The 22,973-nt window shown below is 45.6% G+C and overlaps 1 protein-coding gene across 1 annotated transcript in view; it reads left to right on the forward strand.

Annotated features, from left to right (window-relative positions):
* Positions 1–1,061: 1,061 nt before the first annotated feature.
* Positions 1,062–22,973, forward strand: part of UGT8 (UDP glycosyltransferase 8) — a 73,986-nt gene continuing 52,074 nt past the window's right edge. The window contains exon 1 of the mRNA XM_034442354.3: positions 1,062–1,642. The gene's annotated coding sequence lies outside the window, so the exon portion shown is untranslated. The remainder of the gene's footprint in view (positions 1,643–22,973) is intronic.

A 22,973-nucleotide genomic window follows, 5' to 3' on the forward strand; every position in this document is an offset into this window, starting at 1 on the left:
CCTCATTGGCGGAGCAGGGAGAAACAGAGGGTCCCTCCGACCTGCTCGACGCCACCCCTCCGACTGAACTGCGCAGGTCAACTAGGACTCGCACACGCCCTAGTCACCTGAGAGACTTTGTATGTAAATAACACCCCAAGTGACTTCTGGGAGGGGAGGAGTGTTATGTAAATAGGTTTGTTATGTAAATAGGTTTGTTTGGCGGGAAGTTCGAATTAACTGACCTTCAGCTGATTGGCTGACCACTACAGCTGCAAGGTATATAAAGGGAGCTGGCTCCCTGGGTTAGTTGCTGGAGTCTCACTATACAATAAAGAGCTGTTGTCACGAACTACTCTGGCTTGCTGTGTCCTCATTCACCCAACTTAACATTAAGTGGACATTTTCTTATGAAATCAGGGATTTTCATAGAAAGTACTGAAAGCAACCAACTGAGTAACTGCCCGTGTGAATGAAAACTATTTATGTGGGATAGAAAGCAATCCTGGAATCAAATGTAGTTTTTCAATTGAATTTCTAGATATCTTAGGCTTTACTGTACAAAACAAATATTAGTGGGTACACACACTGTTTGTATGGAATAGGAGCTTCACTTTGGACACTACAGAGGAAAGTGGCAGCTGGAACTGGAAGGATGCACGGCTGCCTAGTATTGCTTTGCCTGCTGGAGCAAATTTTGCTGGGATGGCCGATGTTCAAGAATGTATAGAAATGACAATTAGTTTCATCGATACCTTAAACTACAGACCAATCCGCCACCATCTTCCCCTTCTTTTGCTCTTCAAGGTACTACTGTAAATCTCCTCTCCGTTGTCATGGTGTTGGGAATCCTGGACGCGATCCAGGACGCCCCAGCCCATTGGCAGCCACGTGCCGTTTTCGCGTTAACCTTTTTTCCCCCCCTAAAGGCTGCTTGTGTCACAGTCGCAACTCGCCTCTCGGATGACCCCTCCCCCAACCTCGCCTGAGAGAGTCTCTAAGTGGCCAAACGGCTTGGAGGGAGGGAGACTCAGTCCCGCCTGCCGGGAGGTGGAGATGGGGATTGCCCCACGGAATGATCTAGGCAGCCTGGCCAGCGCAAACGGTCAGAAGGCATCCGGGGGCTTCTGGGAGCGGCTTTCGGCTCGGGAGGTGGCAGGAAACGGATTTCACCGCCGCCTGATCTTCTCATCTCTCTGTCTGGGGGACTTTTGCTGTTGCAGCGCGCGAGACTGAGGAGAACATCTCCAAAACTCAATGTCATAGCGGTCCACGGGCAGCGCCGATGCCAAGAAGCCGATTCTGAAGTCAGGGGACGGCGGCAGGGAAAGAAAAAAAGTTGAAAGAATCCCCGAGCTGCAGAAACCCTCATTTTTTAAAATTTTATTTTATTTTTGCCTGAAGCGATTGCGAAATCTCGCAGCAGGTGCAGCGGCTAAAGAGAAGACCTTCCCTCCACGCGCCGCTCTACCGCCGCCGCCGCAGCGGACTCGAAAGATAAACGAGAACGCGCGCCGTTTAGAGAGAACGAGAAAATCCGCGCCCCCTATCGCCACGGGAACAGAAGGAAATAAATTAATAATAATAATAATATAATAATAATAATACTTCTAGCTGCAGAAAGCACATTCCAACGCTCGGAAAGCAGATTTTTGGACCCTAGGTAAGTCAGCGCAGCTCAATGCCGAGCCTGGAGAGAAAGCGGAGAGAAATAGTACCTTTCGTTCTGACGAGCGCGCGCGCGAGCGAGAAAGAGAGGAGAGGAGAGGGTTCCTGAAGGTGAAGTTGGCGCCGAAAGCGATGTGGGCGGGGGTGGGGCAAGTGAGAAAGTTGGAAGAGGAAGCGCGCGCCTGTGCGAGAGGTGCAAAAAAAAAAAAAAAAGGAAAGGAAAGGTGGGGGTGGGGGGGGGCTGGAGTTACGCGCGCCCGCCACGGCGAGGAGGACCGACTACAGAAAGCAGCTCCCCAGAAACTTGACTTTGTGGGTGCGTGAACCCCCACGGAGGTTGGGGTGGGGGTGGGAAATTGGCTGAAAGGGGCGGGGAGTGACGAATGGGGGATGTGTGGTCGGGAGAGGAGCGAAGGATCAGGTGGTGGGATAGAAAGTTACATGGAGGGGCGCATATCCTCTTCTCGGTGCGGGTTGCGCGAGCGCATCTGCCCTCTCCTCAATCGCAGCTGGCAAGTCACTTGAACTGGACGGCCTCGCTCGCCGCAGCCTTTTCCCGGCCTCGGGCGTTGGAGGGAAGAGGCAGAAGTGCTCTGAACTGAGCCTTGAGGCGGCCTTTTTTCTTCCTCTTTCCTGGAGCTGCGTTCCCAATTACCTGCCTTTGCCGAGTCCAAGCGCCCCGTCCTTTCGCGGCCGGGTCTTGCTGCCTGTAGGGGGCACTCTCGTTTCCTTCGCGGGTGGAAGGCTGCAGCCGAGCGCTGAGAGGACTGAGGGCCGACAACCTGAGGGCGGGTGAGGGGCTTCTTTGTCAGGAAAAACTGTATAGGGCGAGTGGGAATGCAGAACTGGGAGATGGAGAAAATCCTCTTCTGGGTTTGAGTGGTGAGGCGAAACTTAACTTCTTCGGCGACAGGAAAAAAATGGATGAGGATGCTGGAGGGCAAGGTTATTCAGGGTAAATAGTATAATGACACACCGGCCCCGCCCCTGGTGGAAACGGGGCTTCAGACAGTGGATACAGTATTGTGCTTTGGCGTTAAAGCGCAAATTGGTGGTTATTTCAGGGAGAAATGAAACCCAGTCTTTGAACTTCAAGGAAGTAGGACCGGAAAACAGGCGGTTCCTGATAAACCTGGCCATGCTAAACCAAGGTCGCTAAAGGAAGAAAAAGAAAAATGAGAAAAGTTGTCTGGCTGTCTAACAGTGGGTCAGGTGGGGAGCTGAAAGAAAAATAGTTTTAAGCGGGGAGCATCCAAAGTTTGTTTTTTTTTAAAGCCAGGCAAAAAGTTAAATCTGAAAATCTTGGGTGAAACTTACAATCCTTGAAAGATCATTGAAAGGTATTGGTTTTTCCCTCTGGAACAACAGAAAAGGGAGCAGAATATGAAAGATATTATGGCCAGAAGATTAAATATAATTAAAGTGAAAAATAGGGGCTATATTTGGTGCTTATTAATGCAGGAATTGGTTCTGGTCCTTGGACAAAATGAAATGGAAGGACATATATTTGTGCACATACTGAAATGGATCAGGCAGTATAACCAAGGCCTTGTGACTTTAGGAAGATGAAATGTCAGGTGCAATTTGACTTTGCTGACATTATTCAGCTATGCTACTGCAGCAATCACCTCCTTACTATCTTTTTCTTCTTATTGTTACTGAGTCTTAACATCATTTGTGCTTCTCAGAATACTTATCATGTAAGGTATTTATTATTTTCCTAATAGATTTTCAGGTTAAGATAACCAATGATAACTCTGCCTTGCTTTTTTATCACAATTTTAAACTAATTGTGTGGAGAGAGATTAGTGACAGTTATGATTCTAACATTAAAAGTGAAATGCGAACACCTAGTACCGTGATGGCGAACCTATGGCATGCGTGCCACAGGTGGCACACGGAGCCATATCTGTGGGCACACAAGCATTGCCCTAGCTCAGCTCCAGCGCGCATGCGCGTGCCCCGACAGCTTATTTTTGGGCCTTCTGGGCCCACTGGAAGTCGGGAAATGGGCCGTTTCCAGCCTCTGGAGGGCCTCTGGGGGAGTGGGGGAGGCTGTTTTTGCCCTCCCCAGGCTCCAGGGAAGCCTCTGGAGCCTGGGGAGGGCAAAAAACGGGCCGACCTGGCCGACCAGAAACCTTTTTGCTGTCGCATAACAAAAGCGAGAGGAGTGTGGGGGGGGAGTCACACATGCATGCATGGGGGGGAGGGGGCATTGAACTATGGGTGTTGGCACATGCGTCTGCTATCCCCTGTGCTCCCGCTTTTGGCACACGACAGCAAAAAAGTTAGCCATCACTGACCTAGTACATGCTAATTGCTAAATAATGATTCATATAGAATAAAGCAAATAACAAAACATACATAAGTGAATTTTGGTACATAATCTGCTTAGGCAAACATTTAGACATATTAAAATATTTTCTTGCCACAAAGTTGTCCTTTCAAATTAAGTTAAAGAGGATGGAATGATTCATGAGCATGGGAAATGTTACCAATTCACAAAATAATAATTTACCAGAAAGAATAGAAATATTGTTAGTCCCCCGCCCCAATATCCAATATCCAATATTTGGATTCTCTCAAAGACCCGGCTTCCCTTTTTTTATGTTCCAGGCACTTTTCAAAAAAAAAAAAACCTTACTGCAGTTACTTAACATTATTGCTTTCTAATAATGTCTATTTATTTTTTTTTATTTTTTTTATTTGATTTATATGCCGCCCTTCTCCGGAGACTCAGGGCGGCTTACAATGCGTTAAGCAATAGCCTTCATTCTTTTGTATATTTTATACAAAGTCAGCTTATTGCCCCCACAAACTGGGTCCTCATTTCACCTACCTTAGAAAGGATGGAAGGCTGAGTCAACCTTGAGCCTTGGAGAGATTCGAACCAGCAGAAATTGCAGGCAGCTGTGTTAATAACAGGGTGCATTAAACCACTGTACCATCAAGTCTCATTTATTAAATTTATTAAATTTATATGCTATCCACCTCTCAGTCAGGTGTTCTTTGGCACTTTTGCCTTATGTCATCACATTATTCACTTTGCTTTGAAATATCCACATCAAATTCTGTTTTGCAACAGTGCCTAGAAATAAATATATCCTCACTATGACTAGTATTGCCAATTGAACATTAGCCTGTATACATTCAGGCTAATGTTCAATTGGCAATACAAGTCACAGTGTTGCAATTGTTATGTATGTGAATTCTGTTTATATCCAAGGATAAAGGTATAGTTTTCTTCACTTCCCATTTTCATAAATGGTTTAGGCTAAGAAAAAACTGCATGCTGTGCTTAATAGAGTACATACAGTCTCTTTACTCATAATTCTGAAATACTAAAATATTATAGGACTTGGTTGACCGAAGCAAGGAAGTGGTATATGTAAGTTGCCATACCAAATAGCATTAAAGCTAGCTGTGCAGTGCAGTGGAGAAAGAATGTAGTGTACTATCATGGCCTTGTTGGGCTAAGAAAAATGTCAGGCTGGGTAGTAACTTCATTGCCAAGGTTGGGATAGTGTTGATCTACTGTGGTGTGTTATCTGCAGCAAATATTGCTATTCCAAATGTGAGTGGATGTGAATGTCTATGTGTTCAATTAGATAGCAGGACAGGCTAGGAATCTTTTTGGTGTACCAGTTGCTGTGCTCTTCCTTAGGATCTCTTCCTAAGTGACTAGACCTGGTTGCTAGACTGGAGATAGAGATTTTGCCCTTGCCATGTATTGGTACAGGGGATCTTCAGTCTCCAACCGCCGTGAGGGGGCAGATTTTGGACCTATATTATGGGTGCCAAGTTGCTCACGTTGGACTATTACTTCCATCTCACCAGTAGAGGGGGCAGACCATTGGGCCAAGCCGCTGTGAGAGGGCGGTGGGACTTATCCCTCCCCCCCTTGTGTCGACCTGGAGACGGACTTGGCCTCTGTGGTGAGAGGACAATGGACTGGGTCTTGAATCCTTTTGTGGCTCCCGTCTTTTTATGTTCTGCCTTTGACTTTTCTGTATGGACCCTTTAGGAGATGGTCACCCCATCCCTGCGGCAAGATGTACTCAGCAGTGGAGCTTCTTGGTCTGCAAGATTCCCCCCTCTCGCAGGCTTGGCCCTCCATGTTATCGAGGGCCTACCTCGATGACGGATTTTGGAATCCCGAGAGGTGACATGCCACAAAGAGGGGGCTGAGGGTTTTTTTTAAATTGTCCTTTTGTAAACTTTTAAGGGGCTTGGGGAGGGGTGGGGAGGGAAGGTGATAGGTCAGGCTTGATACAGGGGCATGAACCTGGAGCCAGGTGTGGAGCCGGGTGTGGAGGGGCTTAGTGTAGGGAAAAGGTGATTCCATCAGGACCATGGTTGGGAGGGGCAGATACGGCGGGAGCAGGGGACCATATCATGTTAGGGGGGCACGCACCCGCTGTCTTCAAGCAGTGGCGTGCCTCGGCCCCCAAGGCTCCTCTCGTTCCCCAGGTTGTCCAGAGCTTCAGAGCCCAGGCCTTAGGCTGATGCTGTGCAATGCCAGGTCCGTGGTTAATAAGGCCCCCCTCATCTGCGAGTTCAGGAGGGGGGAGCAGACCTGGCGGGTATTACAGAGACCTGGTTGGGCCAAGGGGGGGTCCCCCTCATAGAAATATGCCTACCAGGTTTCCAAGCATTTCATCAGCCGAGGGCCCAGGGCAGGGGTGGGGGGGGGTGGTTGCCATAAAGAAAGGATTGATCCGAGGGAGACCACTGTACCACAGATAGCTGGATGTGAGTCTCTCCTGGTGAAGTGGGGCCATGGGATGCAGGTGGGCCTGCTGATCACATACCTGGCTCCCTGCCACGTGACAGCGGCCCTGCCCAACCTTCTCAACGTTATTGCCAGAGTGGCGGTTGATACCCCCAGACTGGTGGTCATGGAGGACTTCAACCTGCCGTCGGCCGGTGAGGCGTCTGAGGTGGTCCAGAAGTTCATGGCTTCCATGACGGCCTTGGACCTGACACAACTAATTCATGGCCCTACTCATACGGGAGGACACACTCTGGACTTGGTTTTTGTCTCTGGTCAGTGGTTGAATAGCCAGGATATAGGGGATATAGCTATTGAGCCCCTGTCATGGTCTGACCATTCTCTCCTGAGGCTGGACTTTCTGACCGCTGCACCCCACCGCAGGGAGGTGGAACCGATTAGGTGGTTCCATCCCAGGTGCCTGATGGATCCGGAGAGATTCCAGAGAGAGCTTGGGCCATTTCCTGAGGCTTTGGCTCACGACTCGACTGAAGATCTGGTGGCCGCCTGGGATAGGACGGCTGCCGGGGCTTTGGATCATGTCATGCCTTTGTGGCCTCTGACCCGGCGCCTGCCCAGCTCCTTGGTTCACCGAGGAGCTGTGGGAGATGAAGCACTGGAAAAGACACCTAGAGAGTGGTTGGAGGGCCAGTTGTTCCGAATCCGATCGAACACTAGTTAGGTCTCACATTAAGACCTATTTAGTGGCGATAAAAGCGGCAAAGTGTCATTACTTTTCCACTCTTATTGCATCGGCAGATAATTGCCCAGCTGCCTTGTTTAGAGTGACCCACTCCCTCCTACATCAGGGAGTGCGGGAGGACCTCTTGCAAGGGCAGGCTGAGGATTTTGCACAGTATCTGCACAATAAAATCGCTCAGATTCGGGAAGGCTTGGACTCTGACTGGATAGATTCCGGCGGGGTGGCTGAGGCGGGTCTTGAGAATGTTATCTGGGACAAGTTCGATCCTGTGACTCCTGAGGATGTGGACAGGATTCTGGGGAGGTTAAACACAACCACATGTTTATTGGACCCGTGTCCCTCCTGGCTGGTACTGGCTACCCAGGAGGTTACACGAAGCTGGCTCCAGAGGATTATAAATGCTTCTCTGGAGGAGGGTTTCCTGCCACCTGCCTTGAAAGAGGCGGTGGTGAGGCTCCTCCTTAAGAAGCCTTCTCTGGACCTGGCTGTTATGGCTAATTACCGTCCTGTCTCCAACCTTCGCTTTATTGCGAAGGTAGTTGAGAGTGTGGTTGCGCAACAGCTCCCGCAGTACCTGGATGAAACCGTCTATCTAGACCCGTGCCAGTCTGGCTTCAGGCCTGAGTACAGCATGGAAACGGCATTGGTCGCGTTGGTTGATGATCTCTGGAGGGCTAGGGACAGGGGTTGCTCCTCTGTTCTGGTCCTATTAGATCTCTCAGTGGCTTTTGATACCATCGACCATGGTATCATGCTGCACCGGCTGGAGGGATTGGGGGTGGGAGGCACCGTGTTGTGGTGGTTCTCCTCCTATCTCTCCAACTGGTCATAGTCTGTGTTGGCAGGGGGGCAGAGGTCGACCTCGAGGCGCCTTGTTTGTGGGGTGCCACAAGGGTCGGTCCTCTCGCCACTCCTGTTCAACATTTATGTGAAGCCGCTGGGTGAGATCATCCGTGGATTTGGGGCACGGTGCCATCTGTACGCTGATGACACTCAGCTGTACATCTCCACCCCAAACCACCCCAATGATGCCCTTGAAGTGATGTCCCAGTGTTTGGAGGCCATGTGGGTCTGGATGGGGAGGAACAGGCTTCGACTCAACCCTTCCAAGACCGAGTGGCTGTGGATGCCGGCATCCCGATATAACCAGCTGGTGCCATTGCTGGCTATTGGGGGCGAGTCATTGACCCCCACAGAGGGGGCTCACAACTTGGGCGTCCTCCTGGACACACGGCTGTCTTTAGAAGAGCACATGATGGCCGTGGCCAGGGGGGCTTTTTATCAGGTTCGCCTGATACGCCAGTTGCGCCCCTTTCTGAGTCGGGATTCCATATGCACAGTCACTCATGCTCTCGTCACTTCTTGCCTGGACTACTGTAACGCTCTCTACATGGGGCTCCCCTTGAGGAGCACCCGGAGGCTCCAACTGGTCCAGAATGCGGCCGCGCGGGTGATTACGGGAGCGACATGGCACTCCCATATAACACCTCTCCTGCGTGAGCTGCACTGGCTCCCATTGGTCTTCCGGGTGCACTTCAAGGTGTTGGTTCTCACCTTTAAAGCGCTCCATGACTTAGGGCCAGGGTATTTACGAGACCGCCTTCTGCTACCGATAACCTCCCACTGGCCAATACTCTCTCACAGAGAGGGCCTCCTCAGGGTGCCGTTGGTCAAGCAATGTCGGCTGGCGGCCCCCAGGGGGAGAGCCTTCTCTGTGGGAGCACCCGCCCTCTGGAACGAGCTACCTCCCAGAATACAACTGATCCCGGATCTCCGCACTTTCCGTAAGGCCCTGAAGATGTTTTTATTTCAGCAAGCCGGCCTGGCCTGAATAGGTTTTATGGATTAGTTTTAATTGTATAGCTTGGGGTTTTAAATTGGGAGGCCGATTAATTTAATTTATTTTTAGTTATCTTAACTTTTATATTGTATGTTATTTTAATTTTCGGCTGTTCATCGCCCTGAGTCCTTTCAGACGGAAGGGCGGTATATAAATTCAATAAATAAATAATAATATTTTAGCATGCAGGGGTTGGTCAACCACAAATGTCCTTTGGTTTCTAAGATGGCTTTGAGGGCATGGGGGGTGTAGATATCCAATTCCTGGCTAAAAGTTAATTTACTAGCTTCTTGTGTTAACAATGCCGTGCCTGCCAGAGCCATCAGATAGCCAGACAACCCTCTTGCTACAATATTCAGCTGCTTCAACAGATAAGCAATGGGGCGATGCCAAGTTCCCATTTTCTGGGAGAGAACCCCCATTGCTACGTTCTGTTTAGTGTCGACAAGCAGCTGAAACGGCTTGTCTAAATCGGGTAGTCCTAAACTGGGAGCTTGCATTAAAGCGTCTTTTAAAGTTGTGACACTTTTCTCTTCCTCTTTTTCCCATCACAGAGGTTCTTTATTACTTCCTCTTATAACTTCATAGAGAGGTTTTGCAATTAAACTGAAATTGGGGGTCCAGATGCAACAGAAGCCTGCAGCACCCAAAAATCCCAAGTCTTTTCTATTTCTGGGTATGGGGAGTTGACAAATAGCTTCCTCTCTCTTGTGTCCCAGAGTCCTCTTCCCGGGCTCAATGTCGTATCCCAAATATCTGACCTTTGTAAGACTAGTTATGCCTTTTTCCTGAATGCTTTGTAGCCCAGCTCTCGCAAGAGATGGAGCTGGTTGTGGGTGTTTCACCAACAGTCGTTTTCCGTCTGGCCTGTAACTAACAAATAATAATAAATAATAAAAATAAAAATAAGACTGGTTCGGGCAGTCCCCCCTGGTCAGTAAGGGCTTCTAGTTCCAGTTTCCACCCCGGTTTTCGGTTGCCACGGTTGAGGGTGACTCTTCTGGTTCTCTCATCCCAGCCATCTTTCTTCCCAATGCCAATCGACTAGCGGGGTTTTTCCGGATTCCCCAGGGTTACCTCATCCTCTCCGATCGGTTGCACGAGACAGGCATCCGACTGGGTGGCAGTTGCTGTCTCTCCCCAGCAATCGGTTTCTCCCAACTCTCTGCTTTGTTCAGACATGGTTTGCAAGGTCCCCTCAGTAGAGCGAAGATTGCTTCTCTGGGTTGATCGTTTTGCAGATTGTGCTTTCTGTAAGGATCGCCTCTCCTTCCAACTTAAGAAAGTACGAACTCTTGAAACGTAGTTGTTCAAAAGGATTCTTTTATTAAGCAGAAGTTAAAACCATCCAGCTAAAGCACAATCTGAATGCCCTTAGGCAAAGCAGTAGGATTAAAGTGGTAGAGACCCCTCCCTTTAAGTCAGAATGCAGATTTCAGCCAATACACAAATGTGAAGATGTTTTCTTTACTATTTCCTTTGAGAACCCGAACAAACATGCATTCCCACCACTACCCTTTAAAGTGAGACAACCCACATGGCTATCATAAAAATTCCTGCAGGTAAAGGGAATCTCAGGCTTCCTTGGCGCCAGGATATAGGTTGTAAAATATCTGATGACACAGGCCATGCTAGTAAATCGAATCCAAGTCCCCCCTTCCTCCACTTGAATGGCAGTATCACTTTTAGGGATCTGACATGCTACCCTCCTTAGAAAACAAAAGGGTCCACCTGTAAAAAAAACAAATATACACAAGATTTCAAGATTTCATGATAGTAGATCAACAAGGTTTGTTAGGGTATTGGGAGTGAAATTTTCTCAGTAAGATTGGAGCCCTAACGTGGTGTTTAGCGACCCATTCATTGTGTGCTGATGGTAAATGTTTCCAAGCAACTAAGTATTGGACTTTCCCTCTGTGGATCCTAGAATCAAGGATTTCCTTGATTTCAAAGTGTTGTTCACCTTCAATCATGATGGGAACAGGTGGTGTAGATGCAGGTGGTCTGAGGGATGAGATTACTTCTCGTTTGAGTAAACTGATATGGAATACTGGGTGGATCTGCCTGAGTGTCTTTGGAAGAAGTAGTTCAACTCAGGGGTGGTTTCTAAAAATTTTTACTACCGGTTCTGTGGGCGTGGCTTATTTTGTGGGTGTGGCTTGGAGGTCATGTGACTAGGTGGGCTTGGCTAGCTGGTCAGAGTCATTTCTTGAAGGTCCTCGCACTTATGACCAGTCCTCGCACTTACGACCCGACTCATTTGTTTGCTTTTAACACTGATCAGCTGTAGGACGGCCCTTTGAAGCCCCGCAGTAAGAGTTTAAACAGTTTTTTTTCCCTCTAGTCATCAGCTGGGACTCAGGAGGCAGCAATAGATTGGGGGTGGGACCAAATAAAAGGTAAGAATAATGGAAGTGGGGGTGGGAGGGCGGGGGGGAGAACCGGTTCAGTGATGTCATATCGTCACCGCTACTGGCTCTGCCAAACCGGACCGAACCGGGAGGAACCCACCACTGGTTCAACTGCTACTGGATTGATGATTCTAGTGATGGGGAAAGGTCCAATGAACTTTGGCCCTAGTTTCTTTGATGGTTGTAATGATTTCAAGAATTTTGTAGATAAGTATACTCTGTCTCCAATATGAAAAGGTTTGGGTTCCATCCTTTTCTTGTCAGCGTGAATCTTAAAAGCTTCTCTAGCTTCCTGTAAGGCTAATCTAACCACTGGCCACGTGTTTTGCAAATTATCCATCCACTCCTTAAGTGATGGGATAGTGGGTTCTTCTGTGGGTAGTTCAGGCATGGGGCTGAAATCCTGGCCTGTTGCTACTCTAAAAGGGGTAAAACCAGTGCTTGAATGTACAGCATTATTAAACGGAACTTCAGCAAAAGGCAAAAGTTCGGTCTAGTTACCCTGTTGAAAATTAATGAAACATCTTAAATATTGTTCTAGTACCAAGTTCAAAATTTCAGAATTACCATTAGTACAAGGGTGAAAAGATGTGCTCAACCCCTGGCCAGTACCAAGTAAGCCCAAAAACGCCCTCCAAAAGTTGGAGGTGAATTGAGCCCCTCTGTCGGAGATGATCCTTTGTGGAGCACCATGAAGTCGATAAATGTGTATTAGGAATAATTTGGCTAAACTTTTAGAAGTTGGGATCTTTTGGTAGGGTATAAAATGTGCCTGTTTTGAAAATAGGTCTGTCACAACCCAAATAACAGTATTTCCCTCACTGTTTGGCAATTCCATGATGAAATCCATAGCGATCTCTCTCCAAGGCGCTGAAGGTTCAGCTACCTTCTGCAATAGACCTGGGGATTTCCCCTGGCATCTTTTTGCTGCTGCACAAATGGGGTAGTTAGCTACATAGCTTTCTATGTCCTTTTTTAGTGGCCACCAAAGTTGTCTTTTAATCAGGTTTAAAGTTTTCACAAACCCAAAATGTCCAGCTAATTTGGAGTCATGGCACCGTACCATTAAGCATAGTCTTTGGCTTGCAGGGACATACAACTTCCCCCCCACCCAAGCCAAGTCTTCTTTCATCAGACAGCTGGATTTGTTGTTCAGAAACCATTCATCAGTGGCCAATGCTTGTTTAAAATTTTGGGTGATGTCATTGTCCGTCACTGTTTCTTGTTTTCCTGGGATCTGGTGACTACTTTAGCGGCTAGTTGATTGTTTTCTACTATAGGTTTGATTACATCTGACTTTGCACTAATGTATTGCGGTTTTCTGGATAGCGCATCCGCCAGAAAGTTTCCCCCCCCCCCCGGGAGGTATTTTAGAGTAAAATCAAACCGTTTAAAGTACTGAGCCTATCGTACTTGTTTTGGGGAAAGTTTCCTTGGGGTCTTTAGGGCTTCTAGATTTTTATGATCAGTCCAGACTTCAAAAGGGGTCTTACTGCCTTCTAGGAAGTGCTGCCAGGTTAACAATGCCCAACGAACTGCATACGCCTCTTTCTCCCAAATAGCCCACCTTTGCTCAGTCTCATTCAACTTTTTGGATGTGTAAGCGCAGGGTTGTAGTTGGTTTTGCTCATTCTTCTGAAGCAGGACCGCTCCTATTGCCACATCACTGGCATCTGCTTGTATGACAAATGGTTTCTCTGTGTCCGGGTGTTGTAGAATTGGTTCTGCTGAGAGCAGCCGTTTAAGTTTTTCAAATGCTGTCTGGCATTCCATAGTCCAGTTCAATGGTTGCTTTGGTTTAGGGTTGTCCTCCCCCTTTGTTTTTAAGAGCTTGGTGATGGTGAGGGCAATCTGAGCGAACGCAGGGATAAACTGGTGGTAAAAGTTGGCAAATCCCAGGAAGCTCTGTAACTGTTTATGTGTGTGTGGAGGGTCCCAATCAAGTACAGCCTGCACTTTTAGAGGATCCATCTGAACCCCCTGGTGTGAAATGCGGTATCCCAAATAGTCAATCTTCTCTTGATGGAATTCACATTTGGAAAGTTTGGCATAAAGTTTGGCAGCGCGGAGTTTGTTTAAAACTGCCCTGACTAGTTTTACATGTTCTGCTTTGGTCTCGGTATAGATTAAAATGTCGTCCAAATAGACCAGAACCCCCTTATATAAATGCTGATGCAGCACTTCATTTATTAACTACATAAACACTGCAGGAGCTCCTTGCAACCTAAAGGGGAGCACCTTGAATTGGTAGCAGCCGAGGGGGGTGTTAAATGCCGTTTTCCACTCATCCCCTTCCTTAATTCTGGCACGGTAGTAAGCCTCCCTTAAGTCCAGCTTTGAAAAAAATTTCCCTTTAGCGAGGTGTGCTAACATATCTTTCATAAGGGGGAGATGATACATGTTCTGCACACTGATAGTATTCAAGTTTCGAAAGTCAACACATATGCGTTTTGAGCCATCTTTTTTCTCTCTAAACAACACTGGAGCTGCAATTTTTGGTCGGGCTGGCTCGATGAAACCCCTTGCTAGGTTTTTCTCAATGAATGTTCTCAGCTCTTCCAACTCGGTGACATGCTGTACATCTTGGGTTTAGGGAGTTTCGCGCCAGGTAAGATTTCTATTGCACAGTCAGTGGCGCGGTGGGGGGGAGCTCATCTGAGGCTTTTTCACTAAAAAACCTCAGCTAAATCCTTGTATTCTATAGGTATGCCCTCAGTTGGTGTGGCGTGACCAGGCATGGCTGTTTCTCGATTCTCTGCCCCCTCAAGTCCTTTATGTGGATACTCAGCAAAAGTCACCTTCCTCTGAAATTTTATGAAGCCTTGTTTCCAATTGATTTGTGGGTGCCATCTTTTTAGCCATGCAAGGCCCAGAACCAACGGCCATTCCATGCCAGGTGCCACTATAAATGTAAGCCTTTCCTCGTGGCTTCCGATGCCTATATGTAGACGCATGGTGGCCAGAGAAGCTGGCTCCCCTCCTGCTATTGACCCATCTAGTTGGCAGAAAGCAATGGGGGTTTTCAGCTTTCTTACGTTAATCCCTAACTTCCCTACTAAGGTTGGGCTGATCAAACAATGGGTGCACCCTGAATCCACTAGGGTGGGGATACTTACCTCCCTGTCCTGGTTTGGGATAAATAGTCTTAAGGGGAGGGTAAGCGGTTTAATTGGATTGCTTACCAGTGGCTCATCATCTGGATCGCTTCCGAACAAGTGTGATTCCTCCTGTTCAGATGCCAGGGTTTCTTCACCAAAGAGGGGAGGGGATGAGACTTCTATGGTCTCCCTGCTCCTCAGAGCAATCTCCTTCCCACGCCGACCAGGTTTTTCAGGACCCTCCCCCGGTGGGTGGTTCCAGGCAGGTGTTTGCGAACGACACTCTGCAGCTCGGTGTCCTTCTTTTCCACACTTCAAACAAGCTGAAGATCTCGGGGAGAATGCGGTTTGTGGTTTGTGGGGCTCATGCTTCCATTGGGGTGAGGATTTCTTCCATGCTCGCCCCGCTCGATACTGGTTTCTGGCCATATCGATCTCAGCTTCTTCGGCAGTGACATACCATTCATGTAGGTCATTCAGTGCCCTTCGGGCCATGCAGGCATTGTATAGATCATCACTCAGTCCATCCTTGAAACAGCTCACCAAAATATCTTCCAGCCAGTGCACACGACACGCGAGGTCCCGGAATTCTTCAGTATACTCTGCTACTGGCCATCGCCCCTGCCTCACCACCTTAATGCGGTCACCTGCTTTGCGATCTGCCAGTGGGTCCTCGAACCGAAGTCACAGGGCCATCATGAAACGATCAAAATTCCGCAGTTTTTTTTTTAAAATTTGATTTATATGCCGCCCTTCTCCGAAGACTCAGGGCGGCTTACAATGTGCTCAGCAATAGCCTTCATCCTTTTTGTATATTTATACAAAGTCAGCTTATTGCCCCCACAAACTGGGTCCTCATTTCACCTACCTTAGAAAGGATGGAAGGCTGAATCAACCTTGAGCCTTGGCGAGATTCGAACCCTGCAGTAATTGCAGGCAGCTGGTCTTAATAACCAGCTTAATAACAGGGTGCCTTAAACCCCTGTACTACCAAGGCTCTGTACTACCAAGTTCTGGTGCATTGGCGTTATGTAGGGTCACCATCCATCTGGCTGCGGCACCCTCTAGGGCTAGGGTCACAACTTGCACTCGGGAGCCTTGGGTTTGGAAATCACGCCCATACTCTTGCATGTAGGTGAGCACATGTGCCACAAAGAATCCTAATTGTTGCGGATTCCCATCAAACTTCACCCCAAGGGGGGGAGTTTCTCTTTCCAGTTGAGGAGCCCGGGGTTGGTTGGGAATGGGCGCCAGCGTGCGTGCTGCCTGGGGGGGAGGGTTTGCTGGGTCTTCTCCCGCTGCTGCTGCACCATCTGCTTGATGGGCGGGCTCCAGGAGGGGGGTGCCTCCCCTGGCATCATCCACGACTGCTGCCCTTTCAGTGCTCTTTGTTGTTGTCCTGGCTCTCTTCGGATGTTAAGATTTTCCAAAGTCTCCATCACCAATTAGGTTATATGCCTCTTCAGATAGTCCTTCCTCAGGGGTGTTTCGGTCAGTCCCCCCTGGTCAGTAAGGGCTTCTAGTTCCAGTTTCTACCCCGGTTTTCGGTTGCTCTATTTAACTAGGGAATTGTAATCATTGAGATACTATTAATTGTATATTGTGTTGAAAGCAGAAATGGTTAAGTTGTGGTTTGGAGGAATATATGGGGGAAATTATTTGGTTTATTATTATTGGTAAATATAATTAATTGATTTGTAAGAAATTGGATTGCATGGAAATAATTGGAATATTCATGTTCATATTGATTAATATACAAAAAAGATAGTTATATAACTAATTGATCTATATTAAAATGTTGAATTTGTATTAAAAAACTGTATTACATAATTACATAATTAACCAATGTGAGGATGGATATAAAAATAGATGACAATTGGAAGGGGTGTAATATAGAATAGAAGGGAAAAATTGATTATGATTAAGATTAGAGATGAGGATGAAGGGTAATATTGTTTTTTTTTAAAAAAAAATAGATGAATAAATATGGCAAAAAGGAAATATAGAAATTGTAAATTTAATTGAAATGACTAAACACTGTTTAAATTTGTGAACCGGCCAAATACTCTGTTCAAAGAAAATACATTGTATGTTTGTATGAGTGTTTCTAACTATTGTTATTTATTCATATTTGTTCTTTTTTATTCTTTAAAGTTTAACAATTCATTCTTTATCTTAATATCTTTATATTTGTTTGGGGTTGGCTTTCTTCCCATTCATCTTTTTTATTGTACAGCAATCTTTCTCCTCGAACCTACCACCTCTCTCTTTTCTTTCTTTCTTACTTTCTCTTCCCCCCTCTTCTTCTCCTCCCTACTTCCTCTTCCTTTCTCCTTCTCCTCCTCTTTTCCTCCCTCTCTTACCTTCACTCCTACTCTAATTTCCCTTCCCTTCCTTCATCCCTTTCTATTGCTGTATCGTTTTATGCATATGGACTACTTAGAGGGCTGAAAAAGTTATTTTTGACTGGTCCTCACACTTTTGACCAGTCCTCGAACTTACGACTGTCCTCAGATTTTACGTTTTTGCCCTATCTTGTCACCATGGTGAAGAGAAGCAGTTGTGAAATGAATGACATGGTTGTTAAGAATGCTACAATGGGCATAAATGATGACCAGTCATAAGTGCGAAGACAGGTCAAAAGTGCGAGGACCTGTCAGAAATGACTTTTTTCAGCCCTCTGAGTAGTCCCTATACACATAGCCATGCCCACCAGGTCACATGACCAGCTAGCCATGCCCACCCGGTCACATGACCACCAAGCCACACCCCCAACTAAGCCATGCCCACAGAACTGGTTATTAAAAAAATTGAATCCCACCACTGCTTACGCCAGGTCTATCTAATTGGAGTTCTGGATCATACTATGTATGAGCCTGCCTTTAAAGGCTACCTGGAAGTTTTAATTGGTGAAAAATGTTTACTATGAGTACATATTATGCCTTTCTTGTGGCCTCTGTACTGACTTACAGTCAGACAGTCAGTAAGTAAATTGCACAGGTGCAATTTAAAGTGCTAGTTTTAATCTATAAAGCCCTTGATGGCTGGTGCTGGGTTCTCTGTAAAACCTCATTTTCCCACAAGAATTGTCTACCACTTTGATCATGCCATGAAAAGCAGTTAGTTAACTTTCCTTTTTGGGGAGATTAAGCTAAAGCCAGAAGCATTTTTTTTCTTTTTTTTTTTCCTTTTCAGATTTTTTTTAATTCCATATTTTTATTATTATTTTATGACACTTTTATAAATAACTCAAAGTGGAAATCATACCTAATAGTCCTCCCTCCTCCTATTTTCTCCATAACAACCAAGCCTGTGAGGTGAGTTGGACTGAAAATGAGTGACTAGACTAGACAAAGTCATGAAGCCAGGTTTCATGCCTAAAACAGGACAACATCTCAAGTCTCCTGGTTTGTAGCTTAGTGCTTTACCCACTACACTAAATTGTTTTTTCTTATGAAAGGGCTGGCATTCTGGAATTTAAGCAGCTCAGAGCAATAATACTATCTGTTTCCTGGGGGGAAAAATTGAAAATAGATTTTCTGGTGGCTTTTTTAAGTGTTCTTTTTAAGCCTGTTTATAAAGCATTTGTCTTCGGTATTATTGTGTTTATTTATTATTGAGTGCAATCAAGAATGTTTTTATGATTTTGCTGAGTTATTTTTATGATTCTGGTGACTTATAAATCTGAAAAATAAACAGCTCTCCAGACCCAGTTAAAAAAGAATTGGTATATAGTATCTTGGATGAGATTTTAGAGATACACATTTGAAGTCACAGCTAAATGCACTTGAGAGTACATTTTGTACTTCCCGGTGGTTAAAATCATTTGGATTTTCTGAAGTGTATATATTAAGGTTAACTATACACCATTTACCTTACTTTTTCTACCACACTGAATGTACAATATTTTAATGCTTTACCATTTAGATCTAGAAAAAACTGAAAATGGATATTGAACCAAAATGTATATTGAAGTCTGATTTTTTTCAATCTCACATCCCCAAAATCTTTTTCATATGTAGTTTGCCTTCTTTCTATTTTTTGTGATAGATTTTATTCATGTTAATTCTTAGAAGAAAGTTTAGGAACCCAGCAGTGGTGGGTTTCCACTGGTTTGTTCTAGTTTGGGCAAACCAGTAGTGGCGATGGCGGGAGACTCTGCCTACCCACCCGGACATCATCATGGATGCTCTGCGCATGCACAGAAGGTTCTGCGCATGTGCAGAAGTGCCTCAAGCAAAGCGCATTCACAGTTCCGAACCAGTAGTGAAGGTAAGTGGAAGCCACTACTGGAACCCAGGCATTTTTAGTAATTATAGCTTCAGTTGTACAAATAGTTTCCTTTCCATTTTTATGAATAACTAGCTGTACCCGGCCACACGTTGCTGTGGCCCAGTCTGGTGCTTCCGCTGGGCTAAAAGAGCGAGGCTGAACTTCCAAATTCTCCACAAACATTTGGTGGGTGTGGCCAACTTGACGTCACTCACTTTCATCAGTCACATGACAGCCCCGAGCCACGCCTATCCAGCTGGTGATTGGGGCAGAGAACCAGTTGCTAAAAAACAATGGGAACCACAAAATCCTCCCTCTCTGTCTCCCCCTCTCTCTTTGTATCTCTTTATGTCTCTCTCTCTCCCACCCTCTGTATCTCTCTATGTGTCTCTCTCTCCCCCCTCTGTATCTCTCTATGTCTCTCTCTCCCCCCTCTGTATCTATGTGTCTCTCTCCCCCCTTCTCTTTGTACCTCTCTATGTCTCTCTCTCCCCCCTCTGTATCTCTCTATGTGTCTCTCTCCCCCCTGTATCTCTCTATGTGTCTCTCTCTCCCCCTCTCTGTCTCTCTCTCTTCCACCCTCTCTCTCTGTATCTCTGTATGTGTCTCTCTCTCTCCTCCCCCTCCTTCTCTCTGTATTTCTCTGTCTCTCTCTCTCCCTCTCTCTCTGTTTGTCTCTGGCCTGGCCTCTTCTGCATCCCCTGCCATCGCCCTTACCTTTTCAGGCCAGGCCTTCACAGCTCTCCGCACCACAGCAGAAACTCGGGGCCCCCTCCATCTTCCCTACACAGATGTTCTCTGGGGGCTCAATGGGGAGACGCATGCAGGGAAGGGAAGAGAGGGAGGGAGGGGGTGCGGCGGGGGTTTGAGGCTGGTTTGGGACTTCCCACCTGAAGGAAGAAAGCGACAAAGCCAGGAGCTATGCACACCCCACTGGACCCCTGCTGCGCAGTTCTCCTCCCCCGCCTGCCAAGGGCAGGGGAATGATTAAATCCCCCGCTCTTCCAGGTGAAACGAAGGAGGGCCGGCCATGCTCCCTCCTGGCCGTTTCCGCCCCCGAAGCCTCCCCGGAGCCCCTTTTCTGCCAGAGGCCAACATTTTCATGTAGGCTCCGTGAACTGCCAGAGCGCCCACCTGGGAATCAAAGGTGGCGCTGGTCAAAGGCGACCCCGAGGCTCCAGTTGCCTCCATCTTCTGCTCACTGACCTGGTTTGCATAGCGCCGGTTAGCAGCTGGTCTTTCTGACCTCATGGCCCGTGGTAGCACTAGATCAGGCGCGATTTGGGCCAGGTGAGGGATGGAGGGTTCCCACTCGGCGGACCCAGGCAGCCTCGTTGCCAGGTGTTCTTTGGAGGGAGCCCCGAGAGCGGCTGGTGAGGGGGATGGGCAGCAGCGGCGGGCAAGGCTAGTTTGTGGGGCGGCCGGGGGAGGGGGAGGTCAGAGCCAGGCTCTGGCGGGCCCCGCCCAGCCCTAGAAGGGCTGTGAGGGCTTCCCGGCGAGGAACCGGTTGCCTACCTGCCAAGCCTGGTGACAGGATATGGCCCTCGGGCATCTCTGCCTTCCAAATGCACAGTTTCTTGGAAGCAATATGGAGTGTCTAAATATAAGGAGCAGAAATCTGTTGAGCGTAATCAGGGCTGGGAGGCTGCCATGTTGGTTTTACTTCTAGCAGATGGCGCTGTTTTTCAATGTTTGTCAATGTCTTTCAATGTTTTCCAATGTTTTTCATGTTTTTACCTGTCACAGGTGTGACATGTATAATATAGGTATATAAAAACACGCCCATAGTTGAATGCAATGTTGTGTCAAAATTTGAAAGAACTTTCGGAGATGTGCGGTTATGTACAAACGGACATTTAAATTTTTATTTATATAGATTTTGCTCTGCTTGCAGGCAGAGACTAAACATTTGTCTCACATTGTGGAGACTTCCGACACTGTAAGAAAAAAAAAAAGCCTTCCTTTTCAAATGTACAGAATGTACATTTTGTTGTATTCTTTTACTGTCTCTCAAATAAATTGGTACATCATTACATATTTGTAAAGAGGTCTACTGTGATCGTGCTTTGGATAATACATTGTTGTCATCTAAAGTACCTCTCTTTTCCATATCTTTGTGAAATTTAATCTTTTGCCTTAGCTATGTAATTCACAAAAAATAGGACTGAATATGGCATAGAATTGGCAAAAGCCCAAAGAAAAAAAATGATAGGAAAGGTGATACTCAAATAGGAAAATAAACCCAGGTTAGTGTGGATACAAGGATGGAAAAGACTTTGAATAAAATGAAAAAATAGTGAAGAGCAGTAAAGAGGATATCTGGGAATCGTTTTCTATCTAAGGAATTTGACATTGTACTGGTTGTACCCCTGGAGCTTGAATATTTCCAAACAGCTGTCATTAAGGAGGTTTGGATAAATAGATATATAAAGATTATTATATTATAATTATATTTCATAATTATTATTAACATCATCATAACATGTTCATTATTCTCTGATTTGCTGCATTCAAATAAGCAAAAACAGAATGCCTTGCTGAAAATTATTTCCATTCTTAAATTCCAGTATTCTTAAATAGCACTTCTTTACTCAGAGTAAAGTCTCACAATTCTTGTATGCATAACAAAACAGCAAAAATTTAACCGAACTAGCCAGTTTGTCTTAGTGGTAAAGACACCCAGTTAGAAATCAGAAAGCTGTGAGTTCTAGTCCTGTCTTAGCCATGAAAGCCTGCTAGGTGACTTTGGGCCAGTCACTCTCTCAATCCAACACACCTCACAATGTTGTTGCTGATATAGGGACAGCAGAAGAAGGGGGAAATACTACATATGTTCCCCTTGTTTATAACAATAATGTGGGTGGGATATAAATAAAATAAATAATAAATGTAGGGAGCATAAAATATGGAGATGGGAAGATGGTTTGAATCTGGTTGTTTCTGAAGTCTGTGTAGTTATACAAAGGAGTTGGGAAAAATTTGTTCAGATAACAAGAAATCTGAAAACAACAGTAGTACAAATGGTGTCACTAATCACTGAGCATCACAGAAGATTCAAACAATGCTTATCTTTGTCCCTTAACCAAAGCTTGATATATTCAGAAGGAAAAGTGTCAGAATGTTTATTAATCAGATGTACTGGTATAATCTGTATAAAAAATAAATAATTGATTTATCTGATTTTAAAAAAGTCTTTACTATATCTAGTTTGATAGGTTTTATCTTTTTAAACTTCTTTTTAAAAATTGCCTTCAAAATTTGCCTCATTTGTTATTTTATGGAAAACTCACTAACAGCTTAAAACCTTGCAATGGAATTTCACCAACACAAACACTTTTATTTTTTCCAAAGCTCTCCAGATCTTTAAAGCTGTTCTTATCCAAATTTATGCCTTTTAAAATTGTTAGTTGGAAAAGCTCCTACCAAACTTTTTTTTTTATTATTCTTTGGCTATCATAGACTAACACAGCTGTCCTCCTACTTTGTCTAAGAAACAATATGTTTCTTTATCAGCATTTGGTTTGGAAAGGAATAGCATAATTGCTTGTATTGTTTATGATCATCCCAACACCCCATTGTTGTCTCTGCCCTTACATACTAATGCAATGGTTTTAAAAATTGCAAATTCTCTTTGGCCCAGAGACAAGAGTAGGGCAAATAAATGCCTGTTTCTGCATTAATTAGACATAGGTTGCTGATTAGGACAGAGGACAAGACTGGTTTTTGAACAAGGCCACAGTTTCAGTGTTTGGCAACTCCAATTGAAAAGATCTCATGTATCAGGACTGGAAAGACTTCTGCTGGAGACCTTGGATAATGACCACCAATCCAATACATATGATATGCTATGTTGCATCCCTCTAAAGGGGTATTTAGCCAAGGTTTTGTTGCAGCAAGATACCCATAAATTTCCTATTTATCTCCAAGAAATATCATAAATGCTTATTAGCTAATAAAATAAGCTGTTTAACTGTATGAAGGATATGGCTTTCAATAGCTACTAATCGTTTAATCTATTTAATTAATTCTAATTTAAAGCCATTGGAATAGGCATTTACTCCAGCTAGCTCTGATTTTGAAAGTATTTGAACAATATATTAAAAACAATCAGTATGATAAAATGAAATAAATAGGAGCATGCAGTAAAATGACATGACAATAATGTAGCATTCTAGTATTCTACATTAGTGTTTCTCAATGTTCACAACTTTAAGATGGGTGGACTTCAACC

Source organism: Pantherophis guttatus, chromosome 8, assembly GCF_059756535.1.
Source record: "Pantherophis guttatus breed Tessera chromosome 8, ASM5975653v1, whole genome shotgun sequence".
NCBI classification, from domain to species: Eukaryota; Metazoa; Chordata; class Lepidosauria; order Squamata; family Colubridae; genus Pantherophis; species Pantherophis guttatus.